The following is a 14,229-nucleotide window of genomic DNA, read 5'->3' on the forward strand; positions in this document are numbered from 1 at the left end:
AAGAGAAAAAAAGCGCCTGGTGTGATTCCTCATCACGAAGTCATGGACTTCCTAATTATCATACCTCTTCTTGATCTGTTACGAACATCCTAGCTACGAGATTTCTAGTTAATAATAATATTCTTACAAGTTAATTCTATTACATTCATTGCTAATTATTTTCTCAAATGTGACCATCACAGTGAGCATGAGGAGGCTTCAAAACATTTTTGGAAAAACAGTCATTATCGATAAATTCCATTTTCCCCATGAACTTTGTAAAGCCCTCCCTCGTACTATGCAATCTGCTATCAATTCAAATGGAATTCAAGGTCGTCCTGCAAGGTCACTGTACTGAACACCTTTGCAAGGCCACTAAAGCGCTGTTCCATAAGAAATGTGTTGTGCAGAGGGCTGGAGAAGAGGTCACTGAGCGGGCATGGCTTTATTCTAGCCAGGAGTGCATTTGAGTTCTTGATTGGCAGGATGGCGAGGGGCTGAGTGCACAGACTCAGCCCAGACTGTCTGGGTTCCCAGTTTAGTAATGCCACAGACTAGCTGAAATCCTAGGACAGTGACTGAGCATCGGTGTATCCATCTGAAAACAACAACAACAAAATTAGTGCACGAATGGGCTCTACTTGTGAAAACCAACCAGTGAACCCCCTGTGGACCCCAAAAATCCAATGATGGGGATGCTATAGAATGAGGCACTATTTTACTCTCGAGCATGGAGTCATCAGTGATTGAGGAACGAGTCAATGGAAGGAGTAACTATCTCATAGAGTCTCCAGAAAAATAAATTAACCTTTATATAACAAGCATGTAGAATATGGACTAACCCTCAATGAATGATCTATAAGTGTGATTTACTATTAACCACGAGGAAAAGACAGTAGTCTAGACTTCTCTTTAAAATATCTGACCTAGCTTTGCGCAGTGGCAATGTCGTAGCCAGGGAGGTTTATCTGAGGCCCGATTATTGCTAATTGAAAAAACAAACAAACAAAAAACATCTGACAAATTATCATACGTGTTATTATTTTAAAACCATAGTCACATTACTTGAGCTCTTCTTTGGTACCAGGCACAACCAAAAGCAGTTACCAAAGTTATTTAATACAGAAACACCATTTCTAATGTAATGCAATAGTTTCAGAATTCAGACAGCAATGAAATATGTTTGGGTGGATAAAAATATTTATTTAAATGAATTTACCTCTTTCAATACTTATGGATATAATGGGCCTTTGGGAAACATGTAATCTTCCTACTCATCTGGGTTGGGATAAAAAGAAACTTTTATGAAGCATATAAAAGATATGTGGAATAAACTATGCAGACTCTGACTTCAAATTCTGTGTTCAAGCCCAAAGCTAGCGCAATCCCCTTATCTTCTAGGAAGATTATTTTAAATACAAGTTAACTAAAGGTCACACTGATGGAGGATTGGTTCAAGCCCATTTAAACTCACAGCTCCCAAATCCCAAAGCAGGCCTATTGGCCCCTTTCCCCTTCCCTACAAGAATAGCTCAATCTGTTCTCATATCAGCATAATTAGCAACTTATGTCACCCTGGCTCTGAGATAAATACTAATTAAAGAACATTTTTATGATCATAAAGATGTGCCTCTCCAACCAGCACTTTGAACTCTTATCACCTGGTTCTATAAAAAGCAAGCTGGGTGGCGGGGTTCCCAAGCCGTGTCGGGGTAAATATTTGCCACTGCCCTGGTGGATGCCTTCTCCCTTTTTGTTGTTGTTGCATACAAACCCCTTTGTAAATATACCTTACAACTGTCAATATGAAGCACAGGGAAATGAGATTCTGCAGAGAAAACAGAACTGTTTGCTTATCCCCACAGATCCGGCAATTCTGTGCCCTCCACTCATTGGCACGCAGTGACAGCTGGCCATTCCAGCGTGGACAAAAACATTTCCCCCTGGCACGTTCTCCTCACTGGGCTATGTTGAGCGGAGGCCAAATTCATTTATAGCTATTTCAAGGACAGATTTAAGATTATTTCAAGGGCTCTAACAATATTTACTTTTCTAAGGAAGCAGAGCATGATACCCAGACTTGGTTGGTTCAAAGATGTACAGCCTACAACTCTTCTACAAGCTGGGCAAACCTTTCTGAACTATAAAACACACTCCCCTGCCATCCAGGAGCCTTAAGAAAACAATGGGCACTTTCTCTATTTCCTTCGGCGTAAACTTCCTCAGCGGACTCTCAGGTTTCTTGATAGCAGAAGGAGGCTAAGTAAATGTTGAAAACAAACCATTAGATTCTCTGAGCTGGATTTTTGAATGGTCTCCAAATTCCAGCCTGGCCACTTCTGCTTGATGTGCCCCCTTTCAACCCTAGGGTATTAAAGCAATTGGTAAACATTAACTCACAGAGTCGTTTAGAAATTGTTCAGTGGTAGTTGACTGAGTTAACAAGTGCAAAAATGTGTCCACCTGCTCTGAAAATCAGGGCAGGTAGCCAGCAACATTCTACTGGATGGGGAGGCGACATTTCACTCTCCCCAGGGGAACCGCTCCTGTTGGATTCAGGGTCTGCTGCTGAGGCAGTGTTCAGAGTATGCCTGTTCACGAATGATGCTGTAACGAGTTGCCATCAGTCAATTCCGACACACGAGGACCCCTACATGTGTGTCTGAGTAGAACTGAGCTCCCTGGGTTTTTTCTCAGTTGATTTTTTCCCACCAGAAGATCACCAGGCCTTTCTCCTACAATAACTCTGAACGGATTCATGGCACCTTATTTCCAGTTAGCACCTAAGTGTGCTGTCTGTACCACCCAGGGATCTCTGTGTTAGGGAGTGTTGTCTAGAGAAGCAGGACCAGTGATGTTTGTTTGTATTTAGAAGGAAATGCATATGAAGATATAAGTTACATAGTTGTCAAAATGGGTAAGTCCAGTTCAGTTCAAGTCAGGCTTCTTTTGACTCATAGAAGTTGATGAATAGAAAGCAGGATGGCAAAGCACTGGCAGCAGTGGGTAGAGATTGGTGGCTGCAGAATTCCAAAGCCGGTGGACAAATCCACCACTGGCAGGTAGTTCACTGACTGGGATGGGTAGGCAATGCCACAGGAGATGGGGGAAGCAGCTGCAAGATCCAACCCCAACAGCGGGTGAAGGGCTAAAGAGAGTTAAGCTGTGTTTGATCGCTCTCTGGTATACAAAATGGCTGATGAAACATGGTGTCCTCCGGCTGTGACCCAATTGATAGGTCAGGCTCCACCTTTTCCAGAAATGTCTAGTTGACATAATCCTGACTACGACAGACTCCACATGAAAGTCTATAAACGTTACCAGTTGTATCTTCTCGTCACATAAGTGGTGTCACCTGGAGTCTAATTTGGAAGCAGATGGGTTTGATTTCATTCAGAAGAATCTATTGTTAAGCTTTTTTTTGAAAGCTAACGATAGGTGTGTGCAGCCTAATGTCCTTCGGTCAACATCTAAATGGATTTAAAGTGTTAATTTTTTAAAAGCGAATACAGCTCTCTTTGGTTTACTCTTTCCCTACCCCGTCATGGTTTCAAAGATCCCCCAGCCCAGATTTTCATAGTACTGGTCAACAGAGAAGATACAAGTTGGGCAGGAAGGCCCAGTTGCAGCAGTTACTCAGGAGTGCAGAGCCGTCAGGGAGGCTGAGCCACTCGATGCCCCATTCACTGGCTTCCTCTCCCTTCACTGCCCCCCGCTGCCCTCTCAGCTGCTGCCAGTGCCCATTCCTACAGCCTTGCCCGGAGTTCCAACAGCAGGTGTGGCATTGGTAGCTGTGGTGACAGGGAGCATCAGACATGGGCTCTTCTAAGGCTTGACTGCACTGTTCCCACAGCGTCTCCAGCATATGACACCCGACATCACAAACTATATTACAGATGGCACCCCTCGTGACTTAGGGGTCTCAGCAACCCAAGTGTCATTGAGTCACAAATTGGGCGTTGAAACCTACTAGCCATTTTACGAGAGAAAGATGTGACCATTTGCTTTCAGAAAAATGGACCTTCTTGGAAACCATCTAAGACAGTTTTACTTTGCCTGGGGTGGGGGGAGGTCACTACAAGTCAGAATTGTAATGAAGACCAAGAGATATTGTGGACATTAAATAACCCATACCTGTATTTGTCTTCATTAAGGAAGAACTCCGATCAGTTTTAAACCAGGTGGGTGGTTTCTAAACAGTTTCTTCCCTATCCCTCTCTGATCATTTTCTCAATGTAATCATGGAAGCCATAGATTTTTCCTTCCTGGAAGTCAATTTTAAGAACTACCCTATTAACTACATGGATTTAAAATCAATATTTAAAAAAAATAGGAGGAAGGTAAACACACAGTAAAACTAGTTCCCATCCCCAGACACCTTTCTTCAAATGGAAAAGGCTTGAGCACTTTGGGACTTGGCACTTTGTATCCTCATAAACATGTCAGGGGTCACCCTCCCTCCTCTCCGTCCCCACCAGGTCCACTATCAAGGGTTTGGCTCCTAAGGCCTTACTGTAAGTGGAGCATGCAAGGGAAGATCATGAATGAGAGGATACTGTGTTCAATAGCTAGTCTCCTCCAATCTTTTCAGGGCTGGCTGAACCTTTGAGCAGAAGTCTCCAGAAAAGAAAGGCATGCCTAAGTGTCTACTGCTCATCTGAACTCCAGGTAGTCAAGACCAGCTGCCCAAACTATTGCTTAACAGGCCTTTTCTTTGCTCTTCAAACATCCGCCTGACTTGAAGGAGCCATTGAAGTTACTTGAAGTTTCCCACACTTGAGAATACTTAACATGGTTTTGAGATCTGTGTTTTTGTTGCTGATACCAAAACACACCTCTATGACTCCACTAAAGAGAAGCAATAATAAGGTCCGTCCACATCGTCATCCTAATAAATACTACTTAAAACTACAATTTCAAATAAGCACGTCCCCAACTACAATTTAATTATGTTAATATTTCCTTAAAGCTAAACTTTGGAGGCCTGTGCCTGCTAGTACTAGACAAATATTTTCTCAACTTATCTGCCACTCAGCTTACCAACCAGTGGAGGAGGGAAGAAGGATGCTCTGTGTACTGGAAGGTTGAAAATAGGTCTCCCCTGCCCTGCTGTGACACCTTAAAGAAGCCACTGACCAAGGCAGGCAGACACGTAACAGCTGCCTCCCATTCAGAACAGCACGGATCTGCCTACAGAGATTTAGAAAACCCCAAGCATGCGCTGTGTTTGAAATAGAATCTCACATCATCATGAGAATGTTCTCCATCACTCACCCATTTTTAAAAAGTGGTTATTGTTCATATCACTTGGTTCATACCTCTTCTCCTGAAGACATTATGGATATATGTATTCCAGGTCATTTGGGACAGATATTTGTCAGGAGATTCATGAACCTATTACATGGAGTGAAAAATCTTAAACATCATTACATCTCAGGCAGATTGAATTAGAAAAAAATGTAAAGAGTTGTATGACTCAGAATTAATAATAAAGAATGTGTAAATTGTATTATAGAATAATGCACTACATGAATTGTTTATTATTTCAAGACCATTACTTCAAAGAAATAACTTTTTTTAGAATTCCAAAGCAAGTTGAATTGAACTTGAACTTGAGTTAAATAGCTGTGTCTTATTTCTCAGTAGGAGGTACACTGCATAACGGAATGACTAGTTTAAATATAACGAGCTAAACCAAATTTACATTTGCAATTCTGAAAATTTAAACCATCTCTATGAAGATTAAGTCAATGTACAGATACTTTCAAGCCCTATTGAATTTCTTTTTGACTTTAGATATGTGGGTTAATGCTTATCTTTACAATGCCTTTGCTAATTATACAACAGAAAAACACCCTTAAAAGGGTTTTTGTTTTGTTTTTAAGGATAAAGTATTGTGTTCTCCAGTGAATTGGGGAGTGGGAAGCTTAGTCTGTTCAGCCAGTGAGACTTACACATTGTAATTCAGTTTTGCATGCTGATGATAGCGAATTGGCCATTGCAAACGTATGACAAGTGCTCCAGGTAGTGCTTTAGCTCCTTCTGCAGCCTGGTGGAAGAAAAGATCTTAGGGTTCAACAGCCGAAGTTAGCATATCATTAGCAATACATTTTAATATTTTCCTTCACATTAGGATATGAGATATAATTATATACCTTACATTATAGTTTTTTTATTTGTACCATTGATGCGGATATCAATCACTCAGATAAAGTGAAATGTGTTAATTTTGCACTTCTACCAAATCTCTGGCATGCCGTCCATTGATTGGGTGGGACTAGGATATGTGTAACCCTAGTAGAAAGAACTGGCCAGTGTTTGTTATCCCTCCTCCTGGCTATAAGGATGAAATGTTTTGGAAGCAGGAGAGAGAAGAAAGAAGAAACCTGGAAGACCTTGGAAGATCAAGGTCAAGTTCTCTGCCTGAAATGGCAGAGGCCACTGAGACCAGGTGCATCAGAGTCTGTGGCACAGAGACTCGGAGGTGCAGGGCCAAGACTATGAGGGTATCTTTTCCTCACTACCAGAGACTAAGAGATTGTGGGACAGAGAGATAGGCAGGCTGGCTTTCTGGGCCATGAGGGCAAAGGCCAAAGAACTATGTGGCTGAAAGATCAAGAATTGGAGAGGCAGAATGAGCTACCACTGTGGCTGTGAGACTGAAGGCCAGACAAAACGGCTTGGCTGCTGGCTGAGTAGACTAATGACTGTATTCTTACTGTTTGATGATCTTGACTGATGTGATATTAATTTAGCTAAAAGAAAAAATTGTGAACATTGTGAATTCTATGTAGCCATTGCAAAAGACTGAACCCAGTCTGGATGTGGAGTGGGGTTAGAGGAAAGGTTGGGGTCAGAATGGATAATGAAGGATAGAGTGTGGAGGCATGTATGACGCTTGCCTCGTGGCAATAGGGCGGCCAGAAATCAGATATAGCCCTACACTGCCATTTATTGCAATGACCAATAGCATTATTTCCATTTGCTATATAAATAAAATCCAGAGAAGACTGCTAGAAACTGATGCTATAGTAGCAAAGAGAACAGAGAAGTTCTGGGACCTACCCTAAAAGAAATAGAAGAAAGAACTAGGAGGTAAAGGACTTTTATAGAGGTCTAAATACAGGCATATGCATATGTAAATATATTTATATATAATGATATATAAGGAAAGAGATCTATGTACATATAGTTATATGTTAAGTATCAAGGGAGCAGATGGACATTGGACCTGCACTCAAGGACTCCTGCAATGAAAGAACACTTTGAACTTTGTTCTAATAACCTGGAATTCCATGATGCTCCTCTTCCTGACATGGTCAGTGAATACAAAATGAGTACATAGCAAATGTGAAGAAAGCTGATGGTGTCTGGCTATCAAAAGATATAGCATCTGGGGTCTTATAGGCTTGAATACAAACAAGTGGCCATCTAGCTGAGAAGCAACAAAGTCCATATGGAATAAGCACACCAGCCTGTGTGTTCATGAGGTGTTGATGGGATCAGGTATCAGGCATCAAAGACAGAACAAAATAAAAATCCTATCAAGGTGAATGAGGGCAAGTGCATAGTGGAGACCCAAAGCCCATCTGTAGACAATTAGACATTCCCTCGCAGAAAGGTCACAAGGAAGAGACAAACCAGTCCAGGTGCACTATAGCACCGATGAAACATACAACTTTCCTCTAGTTCTTTAGTGCTTCCTCTCCCCAATTATCATGATCCCAATTCTACCTTACAAATCCGTCTAGACCAAAGCATGTGCATGGGTACAGATAAGAGCTGAAAACACAGGGAATCCAAGACACATAAACCCCTCAGGACCAATAATGAGAGTAGTGATACCAGGAGGGTTAGGGTGTCATGGGGGAGGGAAACCGGTCACAATGATCTACATATAACCCCCTCCATGGGGTACAGACAACAGAAAAGTAGGTGAAGGGACACATCAGTTGGTGTAAGACATGAAAAAAAAACACCCTAATTTATAAATTATCAAGGGTTCGTGAGAGAAGGAGGATGAAAATGTGAGAAGTTGATACCAAGGGCTCAAGTAGAAAGAAAATGTTTTGAAAATGATGATGGTAACAAATGTACAAATATGCTTGACACAATGTGTGTATGCATGTATTCTGATAAGAGCTGTATGAATCCCCAATAAAATGACTAAAAAATAAAGAAATAAAAGTTGTCTGTCACCTGGGCACCACTCAATACTTAAGGGAGAGTGATGATAGTCAGTTACCCTTGAGTCAGATCTGAGTCACGATGACTCCCTGTTAGACAGAATGACAGATTGCCCAATCCAGCGCCATCTTCACGGTGCTGTGGGGCCGCTGTTGCAGCCACTGTGTGTTTTTAGTGCCTTCAAACCTGGGGTCTGGGGAGGCTTATCTTCTAGATCTATACCAGACTCTGTTCGGTTGTAATCCATTGGAAGTTCACCTTGTGGATTTGAGAAGTAGGTCTACTCTGTCTTAATCTGGAAGCTCTCTAAACCTGACCCTCATGGGGGATCTTGCTGACATTTGAAATACCGGTAGCAAAACTGTCAGCATCAAAGCGAAATCCAAGCCACCCACCACAACAACCGATTGAGATGTAGTTTGTTCTCCAAAGCACAACCTTCATGGTAGAGCAAGACCAGAGAATAAAGATTTGAAAGATGTTTTGGATCTTATTTTCTGAAACATTTAAAATAATCCAATTAGTCTGCTTTTCTGAAATCATAACTCCCAGTGGGTGTAAATAATTTTGAATAATATAGTTTCTACAAAACACATCAAATTTTCTCCATAACTCTTATGTGAGGGCTGAGGAGCTGTCGTTTAGTCTCCCCACTTCCTCCTCCAAGAACAATCCTATGCCTACTAAATTGGTAGAAACACCCAGTTTGGTGATACACCATACAAGGACAGAGATTTCCCCCAGGGTCCTTGACAGAGCTGCCAGTAAGAGGAGACACCCGAAAAAGAGCTCTCAAGGAAAACATAACATAGGGACCGATGGACTGACACCATGGAGTCGATGCGTACTCTTAGTGATCTTGTAGGACAGGATAGAACTTCCTCTGTGGGCTTCCCCATAACTATTTATAGGAATAGAGAGTCCTGCTTTTCTACTGAGGAGAGACTGCTGCTTTTGAACTTCTGACCTTGCAGATTGCAGGTCAATGTGTAGCCACTAAGCCACCAGGGATCCCCGCCAATGGGTTGACACACACAAGAGATTTCTCTTCAGATGAACAGATTCTCGGGAATTCTAGAGGTCAGATAGCTATGCTTCCGTTGCACCCAACACCAATAAATAACTAGGTTGTCAAATTTATTTATTATTTAACAAAATAATAATATAAGTTTCAGATAAAAAGGAGAGAAGAGTAAAAATAATTCAGGCCATTTGGTCTGTTCCCATTCCAGGACAAATGATTAGTGATGAAACATTGTTGCCATCCAAAATCCGGTAGGATGACTGCAAGCATGGCACGGGGACAGGGTTTGACGTCCCCTGACGACACAGAGGAGGAGACTCAAACTCATCAGTACAAGACTGGCTTCCAGGAGGTTGAGCTCAGACATGCCTCCGCCACTAACCTGAATCTAGTCTATGACGAACTGTCTGCCCTGGCACTCAGCGTCTCAGCTGGGCTCCATAATCCTTTGTAAAACTACATAAATATCATGATTATGGGGTGATCTAGGGAAGTTAGAAGGGTACAAGTCAGCATCAGGAATGTTAAAAATATAGTTGGTGGTCCATGGCACAGCTTCTTAGCAGCGTCTACAGGCACACCATTCTCTCACCCAGAATCTCTTCGCCTGTGGCCTCTTTACCTTTGCCCTGCTCAGACAAGTGTAACAAAGCACACTTATCACTGTAGGCACCTCACTCTCCTATCACACCTCGCGACTGAAGACACTGAGTTTACTCACTCTGTGGGCCAGGAAGCCCAATGGTGTCTTCTGCTCTGACCACTGGTATTGCTGCTGTTGTTCTCCTGCCGTTCCGCTCCACTCTTCAAACATTCCAGCTCGGTCTCCTGGCTCAAAGTGCATCAGCCAGGGAGACCTGGGTCCAAATGGTATGTTCTGTGCCTGCTCTTCGTTCTGGATGGTAGGGTGATCCTCCCTCCACCCACCACCATCCCCACTGCTTGCTTTGGAGAGGGCTCAGAATCTCGTGGGAGGGTAAAACAGACCAGTCCCCTCATGGAGTCCCATACACTTTATTTACAGGGTTCTGCCCTGTCATTTGGCGGGAGTTCCCAAACGGTGGCCAGAGGAGCCATGCCAAGAAATTTCCCGTCATCCCGGTGACGAAGCTAAGGTGAGAGTGTGGGTAACCCCTTTGTATAGAGTGAAGTGCTACACAAGGTTTATTATCTCCTTTGACTCAACTCACTTAAAAATAAAAAGAAAATATAAACCAATGCTTCCATATGTACACAAACGCACGAAACCACCATGCTTTCTCTTCTTATTTGGGGTGGAAACGTGGAAGGGAGGGGCCTTGTTGGTGCCATGAGTGAAACACTCACCTGGTAACTGAAAGGCAGGTAGTCCAAACTCACCAGAAACTGTCCAGGAGAAAATAACTTGTGACCTGCTCCTGTAACGGTTCCGCAGTGCCGCCCAGCTGATTTGATAAAGTATAATGAGCCTATAAACCAGAACGCTGTTGCTAGGTGCCGTTGTGTCTGTCCTGGTCCATCGTGACTCTCTCTATGCACAACAGAAGGACGCACTGTCAAGTCCTACCCCGTCCTCACAATCGTCCTCATGCTGAGCCCATTGTTGCAGCCACTGTGTCCATCCATCTTGTTGAGGGCCGTCCTGTTTCACTGCCCCTCCACTTTACCAAGAGTGATCTCCTTCTCCAGAGCTTTCCAACTAGTTCCCAAATCTATATTTTTTCATGAAAGCAAATGGCCACCCCTCTCTCTACAGAGGCTACTGGTGATTTCCAACTGCTGACGTGTGGGTCTGGGGTGGAACTGTTTTAAGGACTGTCCTTTCAAATCGCCGTTCATCCTCTGATTTATACTTACAAAGATACCTATTTTAAGATACTGCTTCAGCTGATGTTATAAATTGGATCACACACACACACACACACACACACACACACACACACACACCACTCCAAATATGTGTTGAAATTCAAAGCCCCATGTTTGTGGATATGGTTCTATTTGGGAAGAGTGTTATTGCTTGTGAGTTCTTATTAGTGTCTTAATCTACTAACTTTTGCATACATAAATACAGCAGATTAGACACAAAGAAATAAGCACAAAGGGCGGGAAAACTACGTGCCATGAGGAGACTGCTGAGGAAGCCAGATGGCTGACCTTTCAGGAATGGAAAGAGAGTTTCCCTCCAGGACGAAAGCGGGAGCAACCATTCCAAGTTCTCTTGGGGAAGCCGCATTAAAAAGGAAGTCTGTTACCGCTAATAATCTTATGATGAAAAGGCTGTATGACTAAATCTCATCAAAGAACATTTTTATTCACCAATCTCTTTACCCATAACAGCAACAACATCAAATAAAAATTGTTCAGCATCTTTTCAATGAACTTCTGAAGGAATGATTGCATAATTCCTACTTAGATTCATAACTGACTCTTTTACCTGGACAGAGATTACTTGGCTAAAGAACTTACAAAGTGCCTACAATGTCTTACTGGATCACTGCAAGAGTAGGACTGACCTGCATGTGTCTATTATTCGGTGTTTTCTGAACACAGGTATTGGAAAATAGATTAGTGTTGAATTTTTATCATTTAGTCTAGCAACTATTCAGAAATCTCAAGTATGCTGACCAATCTATACAGTCCAGAGTTGACTCTTTTCTGCTCTAAAATGACTTGGTCTGGATAATATTCACATCTTCACAATGTCACTTCGTTCTGCGTATGAGCCTGGTACATTCTTCTGTTTCATGTGTGTCTTGTGGTTTCTTGCAGAATTCTTTTGTTTCTTCATATAGGTCTTATTTCTAAACCGCTCATATTGAGGGGTGGGGACGGCTATTCAAAGTGACAGGGTTTTTCTGAGTTCCTTTTCAGAGTTTTCCTTAAGAGTGAGAAATTGCACTGTTTGTGTTTGTTTGTTTGCTGTTATTGCTATTTTTAGTATGTTCATCTTGTGCCCTTCCATTTTTCTGAATCCTTCAGTTTGTTCCAGTGGTTTCTTGTTGAGTGTCCAGGATTTTCTATGTATATGATCACATTGCTTGTAAATACAGAGAATTTTACTTCTCTGTAAATTTGGCCCCTTTTATATACTTTTCTTGCCTGAATTCTCTGGCTAGAGTGTGCAACATTATTTTGAATAGCTGGTGATAAAAAACACCATTGTCTCCTTTCTGATACAGATTTCATCATCATTCTTTAAAGGGCTGGAAAAATTAACCATCAATTTTACATGGAAAGAATGCGACCCTGTGAGGCCACACTCTCCCTGGTTCCAAACTATAGTGGCCAACAGCTGGGTATTGATAGGATAGATGGCCACAAAGATCAGTGGCAACGACTCAAGTGTCCATCACAGATGGATGACAAACAAACTATGGAACACCCACACTGGGGAATCCTACAAAATGTTAAAGAATAATGAGCAACCTGGGAAAAACCTGACAACGTGAACGTGTCTGGAGGATATTCTGTGAGTGATATTAGCCAATCACAAAAGAACCAAACATCGTATGAGCTCATTACTATAAAAAGTGAAGGAACCATTTACTCACAGAATGAAACATCCTTCGAAGATTACCAAAGGTGGGAGGGAAAAGAGGCACAGATCACTAACTGGAAAATAGATATGCATTATCTTGGATTAGGGGTGTAACCATGTACAGCAGCAGAGACGACAACACAAAATGACGGATGCAAGGGAAGACCTTGGGAAGTACACAGTGTGTAAAGCAACAAAGATAAATACCATTACACGTACCAGCCTGAAATCACAATAGCAATAATAATATATGAGTAGGTGCACACGTAGGCACACAAAGTGAATAACCATGGGGAGATCATAAGTCTACACCCACACATATATATAGGTTTGGAAGAAGATTTTGCATATGTATTTTATGTGCTGCAAATACCGGAAGCAAACTTATGTAAACTGCTTAGTTATAATCAAGTTCCTTGAGGGAAAGGGTCCTTGGGCCAGGGGGCTCGGGGACATTTTCTTGGGGACATCACAGTTAATACTATGCGTAGCATCGTGTATAAAAACAACGTTTTATATGCAACATGTGTGCATAGCAAGTTAGCACTTGGAAGCAGCCATCTAAGGTGCAACTATTATTCTCCCCCATTTGCAGCAAAAAAGAATGAGGAAAGTCAGACACATGGAAATAATTAGTTCAACGAACTAGTGGACCATGCAAACTCCAACCTTAGATGGTACCCAGAAATTGCTATCAAAGATTCTGAAAGGGATTCCAACATGAATGGCGTCGGGTAGGGAGAAATGTGGAACAAAACTCAAAGTCATAAAAAAGACAAGGAGAACTGGTCCCATAGAGACTGGTGGTGCCCCCTAGACTATAGGCCTTAGACACCCTTTAGGCCTGGAACCAAACTCACCCGGTGGCTCAACTTTTAGCTAAACAATAGACAAGCCAATACAGCGAGCAAGGACTCCAGGGAGGCTTGCGCTTCTTCAACTCACCAGACCTTAGAGAGAACAAGATCAGCATTTGCTCAGAACACAGATAAAACTCAAACAACAGAAAGAGAGCAGAGAAGGACAAATGGAAATGATAAACCCAGGGAAGACAGAGAATGTACGCTGACACATTGTGTGACTTGCAATCCGCTGCATATCAAACTACGTATGAATTGCTGAATGGAAAACTAATATGGTCTATAATCTTTCACCCAAATCACACAAAAAGGTTTTTAAAAATAAAAATAAAATGCCTTGATCTAACCTATTACCCTATATACTTGAGTATAAGCTGACCAAAATATCAGCTGAGTCACTGAATTTTACCACAAAAACTACATTAAAAATGGTACTGAAAAACTCGGCTTATACACGAGTATATGTGGTATATTTAAAAACTGGTATTTCATGTACATGCTTTAAATCCTGGGTAACACTGTGTTCTTTTAAATACAGATAGGACTCACTGATGATTCCATCATAGATCAGTTCTGAAGGAAGTTTCTAACCTTATTTCATATTTCTAACTGAGGTTTCTTAGGGTCTGAGATGCATCTGTGGAGAATAGTACCTGTAA

General features: G+C 42.0%; 1 pseudogene; it reads left to right on the top strand.

Moving 5' to 3' along the window:
- Nucleotides 1-907: 907 nt before the first annotated feature.
- LOC142441896 (U4 spliceosomal RNA) lies at nucleotides 908-1,061 on the top strand (annotated as a pseudogene).
- Nucleotides 1,062-14,229: the final 13,168 nt, after the last annotated feature.

This window comes from Tenrec ecaudatus, chromosome 2 (assembly GCF_050624435.1).
Source record: "Tenrec ecaudatus isolate mTenEca1 chromosome 2, mTenEca1.hap1, whole genome shotgun sequence".
NCBI lineage: Eukaryota > Metazoa > Chordata > Mammalia > Afrosoricida > Tenrecidae > Tenrec > Tenrec ecaudatus.